We start from the raw sequence: 12,579 nt of genomic DNA on the forward strand, positions 1-12,579 counted from the left end.
TCACTATGATTACTGATCTCCCACTCACATAATATCTGACCAATACAATGAGGTCATGTAGGAGGAGTTTTTTTTTATCTTGTTCTTTTGAATTGTACCATGTCATAGACCATTAAGTTACGTTGCAACAAGCAATGTGCTTCCAATCCCAAATGGCCTTTTTATTATCACTCAGCAACTTTTGACTTTCAGCATAATCTCTAACCATGCTAAATGAATGTAATAGCATATGATGAGCATATGATGTAAATTGTTGAGATCAATTGAAGTTCCTCTTCTAATACCATAGGAGGCAGTGTTGAGGTAATGCATTACAAGTAACCCGAGTTATGTAATCAGATTACTTTTTTCATGTAACTAGTAAAGTTACAAGTTACATTGATTCTCAGCTCTCCTGTTCCCATGTTGAGAGAAATCTTGAGTAAGTGCAGAGGCGTTGTGTGCGCTGTGTGTGTGAACATGATGGTTATTGTAGTTCTAGACTAAGGCTATGATGCAAAAGTGTGTGAAATTCGATGTTGTATGCACTCCAGGCAGCTAGGTGGCAATGTGAAGCACTGCCACACAACAACACCAAGTCCGCGCGCCTGCGTACAACCTTCACTGTCTAGCAGACTTTTGCGTTTTTACCCTTTATGGGCCGTACACACCGGGATGAATATCGGCGCGCGTTATTCGCCAGCGTTTTTCAACGCGTTTTTTGTGTTCACACCCAAGCGATTTTCGCTGACGATGAGCCGAGTGAACATGCCAATTCATTCCCTGACATTAGACGGCGCTTAATGTAAAACAGATACACAAAACCCCGGTACACAAGGTGGCGCTGTGCAACTTTACGCTTCTGACACTCGCTTGTCACTCGCTTGTCACAGTATTTACGGTATTTACGCGCTTGTCATATAGTTCTTTATGTTCCGACACCAACGAGACCAGCAGCTCTACGTTCATCTTGCCTTGCATCTTTCTCGTCTTCTTTCTTCCCGGCAGTGTAGACGCTACTTGCCGTATATCTTCTTCGCCGTTACGTGTGTGCTGCTCGGCAAGACCGTTTTGTGTTTGAGCGCCCCCAAGTTGTGTTTTACTGTAACTTCAGAAGCTCCAGACACGTGAGCAAAAGCGCCAATCTCATTGGTCGGATAGTTTTTGATGTGGCGCGTCAAACCAAAAAAAAAAACGAACCCGAACCGTTTTTTCAAAAATGACGCTTTTACGCGTGGCGTTTTTCGCGTCGGTGTGCACACTCACATTGGCGCCCTTTGTTTAGTCACAAGGCGTTAAACGTCCGGGGTGAACAGGCCTTTAGACGGGAACGTGTATCGGTGGAGCGTTTTTAAGATTTCCACTCCGGAGGGTGGTTTCACTTTTTTGCGTTTTTAAAGCCCCGTACACACCGGGACAAATATCGGCGCGCGTTATTCGTCAGCGTTTTTCAACGCGTTTTTTGTGTTCACACCCAAGCGATTTTCGCTGACGATGAGCCGAGTGAACATGCAAATTCATTCCCTGACATTAGATGGCGGCATGGCACTTAATGTAAAACAGAAATAGTCCTATTTTGTAGTCGCTGTCGCGCTTGTCATAAGTTAGTTCTTTATGTTGCGACACCAGCGAGACCAGCAGCTCTATACATTCATCTTGCCTCGCATCTTCCTCGTCTTATTTCTTCCCGGCAGTGTAGACCATAGATATCCATAATAAAGGCTATTGGCCAGCAGCGCGGACGAGACATCTAGCCTTTATTATGGATATCTATGGTAGGCGCTACTTGGCGTATATCTTCTTCGCCGTTACGTATGTGTGCTGCTCGGCAAGACCGTTTTGTATTTGACCGCCCCCAAGTTGTGTTTTACTGTAACTTCAGAAGCTCCAGACACGTGAGCAAAAGCGCCAATCTCATTGGTCGGATAGTTTTTGACGCGGTGCGTCAAACCAAAAAAACAAACCCGAGGCGTTTTTAAAAAAATGACGCTTTTACACGTGGCGTTTTTCGTGTCGGTGTGCACACTCACATTGGCGCCCTTTGTTTAGTCACGAGGCGTTAAACGTCGGCGAATATCGCGCGCAAAATTCGTCCCGGTGTGAACAGGCCTTAACAAGCCCCAAAAACGCCGTCGCCGTGTAAACGAAAGGCACATCCGATAAAATATTTGTACGTTTTCACCTGCGAGAGCAATTACTCATCTGACTTGCACAAATAAACACAATTTTGTAACGCATTACTTTTAAAAGCTACTTTCCCCAACCATGCTAGGATGATGCTGTTAAAAATCGTATCTACAAGGTTCCATGTCATTTATACTAATGCTATAATATTACTACAACTATTGATAATAATAATAATTTAATACCATTATCATTTATTATTATTATTTCAATCAGTTACTGGAATAAGAAGGTATAAGAAAAATGACTGAACTCACATATCAATATGCTATGAAATCTTTTTTTTATTTTTTTATTTTTTATTACGTTTTTTCTTACATCATAAAATAGTTTTCTGTTTTTTTTTTCTTAAATGAAAAAAACCCCAACAACCTCAAAATGAACACAACACCATAATGTGGACATGCAATTTTAATCTTAATTAGTTATATTATTCATTAGTATCAATACCTTCATTATCAACGCATAAGCATACAGTAGGTTACACTGTAGACTATAATCAGTTGTACCCTGTTATTTGTGTGTTTTGCATGAAAATACGATTAAACAGGAATATTGTTAGTTAATCGCAGATATCATCAAGCCTTCCACATGTCTTGTTAGTACTGGTCATATTCTGCGTAACCCAGGTTGTGGTGTCTTCTGTCGTGGGGATTGTGGGTCTTGTTGTCCTGACAGTGGTCGGCGGATTTGTTGTTCTTCTAGTTGGAGGGATTGTGCGTGGCACAATAACATCCTCAGAAGATTCAGATTCCCTTGATTTAGACTCATTTGATTCAGATTCCCTTGATTTAGACTCATTTGATTCAGATTCAGAGTTTGAATCCTCGCTGGAACTGGATCTTGAGTCTGATGAATCAAATCCTCTGCGCAAAGGAAACTGGGGATTCAAACAGTTGAAAAAAAGTATTATTATTAATAGTACTGAACGCTTTTGAAAGAAAGTGAAGTAGCAATAAAGTAACATTTATATATATATATTAGAATATCGTAAAAAATAAAATTGTAAAAGAAAACAGATAACTGATACTTACTGGTTTTGAAAAGACAGATGCAACAAAAAGCATCAGTAGCATTGCCTGTATTGACTTCATCCTACAAAACAAAAGCACTTAAAGAGATTAATGTGAAACATTTATTCTCGAAATATTGTTTACCACAGAATAAAATGTTTTTTTTTGCTTGAATAATTCAGTGATTATTCAGTTACCAGTAATATAGATAGATTCAAAGCCATAAATAAAGCATAACTCAAGAGATGATGAGTGAGTTACCTTGCGCTGATGCTCTCGTCTAGTTATTGTAATGTCACAGTCTGTATTGCTCTGGCATCTGTGATAATGTGGCTTAAATACTGGATGGATGTGAATAAACCAGGGCTTGATCCAGTGAATTCCCATGTAGATGACGTGACAATAAGTCAACATTTGTGCAACTTCCGGGTCTGTACCAAAACTTTCAAAATGCCTTGCATAATCCCTTCTACACTCAGTGTGTAGTAATCCAAACAAGACGGAAAATCATGCAACGCCGCTGTCCTAATGCATTATTCAGACAAATCACATTGTCTGCCACGTGTTTAGCTTGTAAAAGGCTCAGAACTTAAAGGGATAGTTCACTTTGAAATTAATTTTTGATATGTTTTAGCTTACCTCAAGGGCATCCAAGATGTAGGTCTCTTTGTTTCCGCAGTAGTTTCAATTTTGATATTTTTAGGTCAAACCGTTCTTGTCTGTCAGTCATATAATGCAGGTCTATGGTCACCACCTCAAAGAGCATGCACAGAGAAGTCCAAATTAAACATGATTTAATGACTCGTAAATGTAAGTACACATTGATGGCCTGAGACACGAAACGAGCGGTTTGTGTGAGAAAACGAACAGTATTTATATCATGTGACTCAAGAGGTAAAAACGATATAAATACTGTTAGTTTTCTCACACAAACCACTTGTTTCGTGTCTTAGGCCAACGGTCCCCAACTCCCGGGCCGCGGACCGGTACCGGTCCGTGGGTCATTTGATACCGGGCCGCACAGAAAGAATAAATAACTTACATTCTTTTTTTCATTATCTTTCATTACAGTTTTATTTATTATCTGAGTCTGCTCGATGTGTTATTTTGAAAAATAATACATTTTAAAATAATAAAATCTCTCCGTTACATCTGTCTATGACTCACTCTTGGCGCATAGCAACCCTATGATAGCAACGCTTGTCTCGGTCACTTGATACGTTACCGCTAAAAAATAAACCCACAAGCTAGCGAAATGAGTAAAAAACAAACGTCTCTGGAAAGTTTCTTTGCGAAGGGGAAACGGCCCATTGAGGAGATAGAAGAAGAGCCTACGACTTCCAAGAAAAAGAAAGCTGCATTTAACAGACAATACCAGGAGTCCTACTTGAAATATGGATTTATCGCAACAGGTGATAAACACGCACCAAGCCCGCTCTGCATAATATGTGGCAACCAGCTCTCTAATGAGGCAATGAAGCCTTCAAAACTGCTTCGCATTAAAAGACAAGCCTTTTGAGTATTTTGAAAGAAAAAAAATGGAACAAGAAGGCCAGAAGCAATTACTGAGGGCCACCACATCAATAAATGCGAGTGCACTGTGAGCATTATACTTGGTGGCTAACCGTATTGCTAAGGCTAAGAAACCATTCACTATTGGTGAAGAATTGATCCTCCCCGCCACAAAAGACATTTGCCGTGAACTTCTAGGAGACGCTGCGGTTAAAAAGATAGCACAGGTGCCTCTTTCGGCTAGCACCGTCACTCGGCGCATTGACGAAATAGCAGATGACATTGAAACACAATTGTTGGAGAGGATAAATACATCACCGTGGTATGCACTCCAGGTTGACGAGTCTACAGATATTGACAACAAGCCAATACTGCTTGTTTATGTGCGATATCTTTATCACGAGGATGTGCATGAGGATATGTTATGTGCACTATCGTTGCCAACCAAAACCACAGCCGCAGAACTATTCAAGTCGCTGGATGACTATATATCAGGAAAACTGAAATGGTCTTTTTGTGTTGGCGTATGCACAGACGGAGCTGCTGCCATGACTGGACGGCTGTCTGGTTTAACTGCTCGGATTAAAGAGGTTGCACCTGAATGTGAGTCTACGCATTGTGTCATTCACAGGGAAATGCTGGCTAGCCGAAAAATGCCACCGGAACTTAACGGTGTATTGAATGATGCTGTTAAAGTTATTAACCACATCAAAGCACACGCCCTTAACTCGCGTCTGTTCGAGCAGCTTTGTGAGGAGATGGACGGGGAGCACAGACGCCTTCTCTTATATACAGAAATAAGATGGTTATCCCGAGGGAGATCGCTGGCCAGAGTGTTTGAATTACGAGAGCCGCTGCAGAAATTTCTCTCAGAAAAAAAGTCACCGCTGGCAGCACATTTCAGTGACGAGGAATGGGTCGTAAACCCCGCTTACTTATGCGACATATTCAACCTGCTCAATGAACTCAATCTGTCACTTCAGGGGAAAATGACAACAGTCTTCAAGTTGGCATATAAAGTAGCTGCATTTAAAGCCAAACTTGATTTATGGGGACGGCGCGTGAACAGAGGTATATTTGACATGTTTCCAACATTGGCGGGGATTTTGAAAGAGACGGAGCCCGAGCCTTCATTCTCCCAGCTGGTGCACAATCACCTGTCTTCGCTTTTAAAAGAGTTTGAGCGCTACATCCCAACCACAAAAGACCCACGAACTGCCAAGGAATGGATTCGCGACCCATTTGTCAACAAACCAGGTGAATCCAGCATGTCTGTGCAAGAAGAAGATCAACTGCTGGAGATCGCAAGTGACGGCGGCCTTAAAAGTATGTTCGAGGCAACAACTCTGCCGGTGTTCTGGATAAAAGTCATGGCAGAATACCCTGAGATCGCCACAACAGCACTGAAAACCCTGTTGCCATTTCCGACATCCTATCTGTGTGAAGCGGGGTTTTCGGCAGTGACAGCAACCAAAACCAAACTACGGAGTAGACTGGACATAAGCAAAACACTTCGGGTGTCCTTGTCTCCCATTAGCCCTAGATGGGACCGTCTCGTTAGAGAGAAACAGGCTCAGGGCTTCCACTAATTCAGCGTTATAGTGAGTTGTATTTTTCATGCCCTTTATATTTGTTTTTGTGGTGTATCTTATTTTGAAGGCATGTATAAACGTTACCACAGCGACCAGAGAGCGTTAGGGGGCAGAGAGGATGTTACTCATGTTGTGTTGTTGGCGCGATGTTACGAAGACGCTGCTAATAAAGTTGCAAGTAGGCCTACACATTGAATTCACGTTTATTATATATATTTAAAATATACCCCAGTTTTTATGCCGGTCGTGTTTTATTTTGTTGTATTTATCCACCACAACTTAAAGGCCGGTCCGTGAAAATATGGTCTGATATTAAACCGGTCCGTGGCGCAAAAAAGGTTGGGGACCGCTGTCTTAGGCCATCAATGTGTACTTACATTTACGAGTCATTAAATCATGTTTAATTTGGACTTCTCTGTGCATGCTCTTTGAGGTGGTGACCATAGACCTGCATTATATGACTGACAGACAAGAACGGTTTGACCTAAAAATATCAAAATTGAAACTTCTGCGGAAACAAAGAGACCTACATCTTGGATGCCCTTGAGGTAAGCTAAAACATACCAAAAATTTATTTCAAAGTGAACTATCCCTTTAAGCGTACTCTATTTAACTTATGTACAGGATTTACTGTCCTGTACATCCCACGCGTGTGAAATTATGGCCTTTGACTTTATATTTTTTACACATAGTGCTCGAAACACAGCTTGAGGGAACTTGATGGATCACTGGTTTTTATACTGTACACATACTGCAAATTGTCGGGTGGTAGGGGTGGTGATGGCGCAGTGGATAAGACACATGCCTTTGGTGTGAGAGACCCGGGTTCGAATCCACTGTGAGACACCAATGTGTCCTGAGCAAGACACTTAACCCCTAGTTGCTCCAGAGGCGTGCGACCTCTGACATATATAGCAATTGTAAGTCGCTTTGGATAAAAGCGTCAGCTAAATGTAAATGTAAATGTTGTCAAATTACTTAATAAATAGCCATTTGATACATTTTTAATGCCTGACATTTATATGAACTAATGTTGTGTAACATAAATACAGCATAAAACCTGAGATTTAAATAAGCCTGACAATAATAATAAGAACACTCTACCGCACACTATTGACTTTACTTTATTCAGAGGGAACAACGCGTTTCACATATAGCGTCATAATATTCTAAATGCCAATATCCAACTCTTTCCCATAAATACCCAGTTAAGAAAATTGAATACATGATTCACATCCTCAAATGTATCAACACAATACACAATTATCATCATCAAATATATACATAATTATCATCATCGAAAGCCCGACACGAGCAAAACGTTTTGTAGAAAAATATATACATACGTTACAGATATACATCATCAATATGTCCAGTTACTGATACATGCACTGCAGTGAGGCTAATAGTCAATACCCTATAACCCATATTTATAGAAAACAGCTCAAATCCTATGATTACTTCATGCAATAGGGTTCAACAGTAGACAGTTCATTGATCCAAAAAGCTTCTCTTCTCAAGAGCTGTTTAATTGTTACCACCTCTAGGGTTTGGCAATACCCTCTCAAGACCAATAAACCTGAGGGAGGCAGCAGAACTAGATTCTTCTCTGTATAATGTTAAGCAAGAGCATTGCCAAGGTTATTGTTTCTGATGGCTGCCTTATGTTCTGCGATTCTCAACTTAAGGTTGCGTTTTGTTTGTCCAGCATACATCAAGCCACAAGGGCATAAAAGCACATAAATGACATGGGTAGATAGACAATTTATAAATTCTTTAATGTTATATTTTAATGTGAGTTACTGCATGTTTTAGTGTCTATAGTGTTGGCACAATGAGCACATCAACCACATCTATGATTTCCATTGACAAGCTACGTCCTTGCTTCAGGTTAAATGATTCTGATTGGCTAAGAAATAGATAAACATAGTAATTTTCCACACATATACAGATAGACTGAAGCATATTCCATCGATTATGCAGCTGACACTCGGACCCTGAAGTTAGGCACGTCGTGACCTTCCAGGTCGCAGATTTGGGTTGCTGGGCGACCCAAATCTCAGTCATTCAAAACATTTGATATTTAAAAGGAAAAATATTGATTAATACCTTGATAATAATCACTCGTTAGATATACATCGAAGCAGCAGGATTCCAGAATCCTCCCCCTTCAATGTAGACATATTAAGAGCATGAATACAAAATAAAAGACATGAACACAAACCAAACCGAAAACCAACTGTGACAAAAGCCACATGCTGCAAACTTTTCTTTGCGGAAGCTTCACGGTAATTACAAGTGAGAACATTTTATTTGATAAAAATACAATTGTGAAAATTACAATATTTTGTGTCCAATTATTTCCCCAACTTAGTTTTGGTATTGAGGTAAACGTTTCAAGTGTTTTGCCTTTGTGCAGCGACTTTCTTTTTGCATGTTCTGCAGACAGGGTGACCATCCTCGATTAAGTTTCCCCCAGGACTTTTGTAAAGGGCAAAATATGACCACATCTCAGATTTGGTCCTCTTAGAAGGCTGAAAAATCTCCAGAGCACTGTCACTACCTTCCGCCATGTTTTCTCGTACAAACAAACCCTGTAAGTTTCATTTCTTTTACTGTTTATCAGGTGTTACTCACTCAAGTGTAATTATAAGGAGTCTAGTGGTTTTTACAGAGTGTTTATTGGTCAGTCAATATCATATGATTTAGCGTTTGTATCGTTCTTTGCTTACCTGTTGATTTCTGCTGTGTCCTGGTTCATTCCGGTAGTGCGCGTAACCTATAATGGCAGTGGTCATACCATTTTATGTAACCCTGGTGCTTCACATGTTATAGTTTTGATGTTTATGTGTTGAATGTATGTTTATTATTGTAATAGTTTACTTTGGTTAATACTGTGCTTAGTGTATTTATTTGGCTAGGCAAAAATAAGTTATTGTTTTGATGTCATTAATATGAATGTGCATTGTTGGAATATGGTTACCTTGCTAAAATGGTTGCCCTCATATCTGTTTGGCGGGAAATCACTTATTTAACCAGAGTGTTGGTTTGGTTAAGGGAGGCGGGGAGGCTGCAAGAATCCAAAAGTACTTTAGCGCTACTGTAGGTTTTGGCTGCTCTAGCCATTTTCCTTTGTGTTTGCCCAGCAAACATTAGTTTTTAAATGTATTTATTTTTAATTTGAATATGTACTTTGCACAGATTGCACAATTATTGTTTATAAATGATCTTCTTTTGCTTCGGAATCGATCTTGTCGTACCATGCCTTCCTAGCTCGTCCTTAAAAGAAACTTTCCCCAACCATGATGCTAGGATGGTGCCGTTAACCTTACTTATTTTGACCACACACACAAAAATTCCTGTGAATTGTGCATTATTGAATAAGAAAAAAATCATATAAGGTTTCATGTAATTTACACTAATGCTATATTAATACTACTACAACTACTGATAATAATAATAATAATACTTGTGTACTATTATTATTATTTCCTTTGGTTACTGAAAAAGGTTCAAGAAAAGTTACTGATTTCACATATTAATATGCTGATATGAAATCGTATTTTCAATATACTACCGACATTAAACCCCCTATTTTTCTTACATAATCATTTTTTTCTTAAATTGAAAAAAAAAGAACACTTAAAATCATAATATGGACATGCAATTTTAATCTTAATTAGTTACATTATTCATTAATATCAATACCTTCATTGTCAATGCATAAACATGATTTTATACTGTAAACTATAATCAATTGTCAATCAATCAATCAATCAATAAAAATCAATTGTAGGCTATACTGTTATTTGGACATTACTTTTGTTAAAAAATATGATTAAATAGCAATATTGCAAGTTATTATCCGTTGTTATCATCACCCTTTCCACAGGTCGTGTTAAGACTGGTCACATTCAGCGTAACAGTTTGTGGGTTATGACACCGGGGCGATTGTGGGTCCTGTTGTGCTGACAGTGGTCGGCGGATTTGTTGTTCTTCTAGTTGGAGGGATTGTGCGTGGCACAATAACTTCCTCAGAAGAATCAGATTCCCTTGATTTAGACTCATTTGATTCAGATTCAGAGTTTGAATCCTCGCTGGAACTGGATCTTGAGTCTGATGAATCAAATCCTCTGCGCAAAGGAAACTGGGGATTCAAACAGTTGAAAAAAAGTATTATTATTAAAAGAAATGAATGCATTTGAAAGAAACTGAAGTAGCAATAAAAGTAACTTTTATATACCGTTTATAAAAATAATTTTTTTAAGGAAAACAGATAACTGACTTACTGGTTTTGAAAAGACAGATGCAACAAAAAGCATCAGTAACATTGCCTGTATTGACTTCATCCTACAAAACAAAAGCGTCAATCTGAAGCATTTATTCTCTAGATATTGTTTACCACAGAATAATATTTTTATTTTTTATTTTTAACACATTTAGCTTGCTTGTATTCAGTGATTATTCAGTTACCAGTAATATAGATAGATTTAAAAGCCATACATATAGCATAACTCAAGAGATGAGTGAGTTACCTTGCGCTGATGTTCTCGTCCAGTTATTGTAATGTCACAGTCTGTATTGCTCTGGCATCTGTGATAATGTGGCTTAAATACTGGATGGATGTGAATAAACCAGGGCTTGGTCCAGTGAATTCCCATGTAGATGACGTGACAATAAGTCAACATTTGTGACACTTCCGGGTCTGTACCAAAACTTTCAAAATGCCTTGCATAATCCCTTCTAAAATCTTACTTATTTTCTTAATCCTCTTCATCCCCAATGGGACATAAAGCTGTCCCTTCAGTGTGTAGTAATCCAAACAAGACGGTAAATCATGCAGCACTGCTGTCCCAATGCATTGTTCAGACAAATCACATTGTCTGCTACGTGTTTAGCTTGTAAAAGGCTCAGAACTGAAGCGTACTCTATTTAACTTATTTACAGGATTTACTGTAGGCCTACTGTAAATCTCAAATCCAAGTGTGAAATTATGGCCTTTGACTTTATATTTTATACACATAGTGCTCAAAACAGCTTGAGGGAACTTGATGGCTCACTGTTTTTTATACTGTATAATACACTGCAAACTCACAACTGAATGCATTATTTGTCAAATTGTTTAAATAGCTATTTGAATACGTTTAACGCCTGACATTTATATGAACTAATGTTGTGTAACAAATACACCATAAAACCTGAGATGTAAATAAGCCTATAAATGGTTAATAGGGTTATTTAAAAAAAGGTATCAAGAAAAGGAAAAATCTCTTGGAAATCTAGTTCAAAACATATGTGGCAAGTTCTTGGGGCAAGGTCGGTGGTGCGGTGGACTCTGCGACTGTGTCCCGACACCAGCGTCCCTCAAAGGGTCAGCTTGGCAGCTGATTTCACCAAGTACAACATGTTCCTGGAACTTCCTATCAACCAATCGGATAATCGATTTAAGGGACAAGTTTACAGTTTATTCCAAGTTTAGGCTTACAACCAGGGTTTGGTGATTCTGCTTCAGTGTTATTCACCTATCATTTCCCTCTGATTTTTAGGGATAACTTATGGGTAAGGTTAGGTTTAGGGGAGGGATAGGGTTAGGACAACATTTTTGGACAGGAATGCTGTTCCTGGATCAACAAAATATGTTGACCCAGGAACGTGTCTAACTCGGCAAAATCAGGACGTGCATCTTGGTACGCCTGCAACACCACCAGGTTGGCCCACTACCGCTTTGCCCACAAGTTCAGATGTAAACTGACAAGGCTTTAAGGGCAAAGTGGGAGCCTCGCGGGATGAGAGGTAACCAGCTAATGATTCCTCCATCCAGGGCATCTTCACCATGTTCCTCCAACCCTGTAACGTTAGCGCAGTTGGACTTGCTGGGTGGGAACATACAGGCAGAAAAAGATTTCCCCCAAGACCTCAACACCTGATCGTAGAGGTCTGGGAGAAACAGAAGGCTTGCAGGAGATGAATGTTTGTGACCTGCCAGGAACCGCTCGCCTAGCCTGCCTGGAGCGAGTTCAACAAAGTGACTCTTGCTTCTTCTTGCACTGGAACATTCACATTAGCAAGGGTTAAACTTTCGTGACGATGCGGCACTGGCCCAACTGTCCCGAGCCGCGTCATTCACGTTTGTTTAAGTTCATGTTCTCATGACATTGTAATGTTAGCCTGACTGCGTCAGACTTCGTACCTCCACTCTATTTCAGTTCGTTTCTGTACTCAGTCTGAGACATCGACATGTCTCTCAGTTTTCCTCCGACCTGGAAACAGCCGGCCAATCAACGAACAGAGGGCGGGCT

General features: G+C 39.7%; 2 long non-coding RNA genes across 2 annotated transcripts; both read right to left on the minus strand.

The window, feature by feature from the left end:
• Window positions 1-2,729: 2,729 nt before the first annotated feature.
• Window positions 2,730-3,481, minus strand: LOC130076574 (uncharacterized). The gene is made up of 3 exons (XR_008805666.1): window positions 3,438-3,481; window positions 3,198-3,258; window positions 2,730-3,043 (listed from the first exon to the last, which is right to left on the minus strand). It is a non-coding gene; the product is annotated as an uncharacterized LOC130076574 (long non-coding RNA).
• A 6,751-nt stretch (window positions 3,482-10,232) lies between these two features.
• On the minus strand, window positions 10,233-10,924 carry LOC130076573 (uncharacterized). Its single transcript, XR_008805665.1, has 3 exons — window positions 10,816-10,924; window positions 10,570-10,630; window positions 10,233-10,427 (listed from the first exon to the last, which is right to left on the minus strand). It is a non-coding gene; the product is annotated as an uncharacterized LOC130076573 (long non-coding RNA).
• Between the last annotated feature and the right edge of the window lie 1,655 nt (window positions 10,925-12,579).

The sequence above is a fragment of the Rhinichthys klamathensis genome, unplaced genomic scaffold, assembly GCF_029890125.1.
Source record: "Rhinichthys klamathensis goyatoka isolate OS25496 unplaced genomic scaffold, OSU_Roscu_1.1 h1tg000665l_1, whole genome shotgun sequence".
Lineage (NCBI taxonomy): Eukaryota > Metazoa > Chordata > Actinopteri > Cypriniformes > Leuciscidae > Rhinichthys > Rhinichthys klamathensis.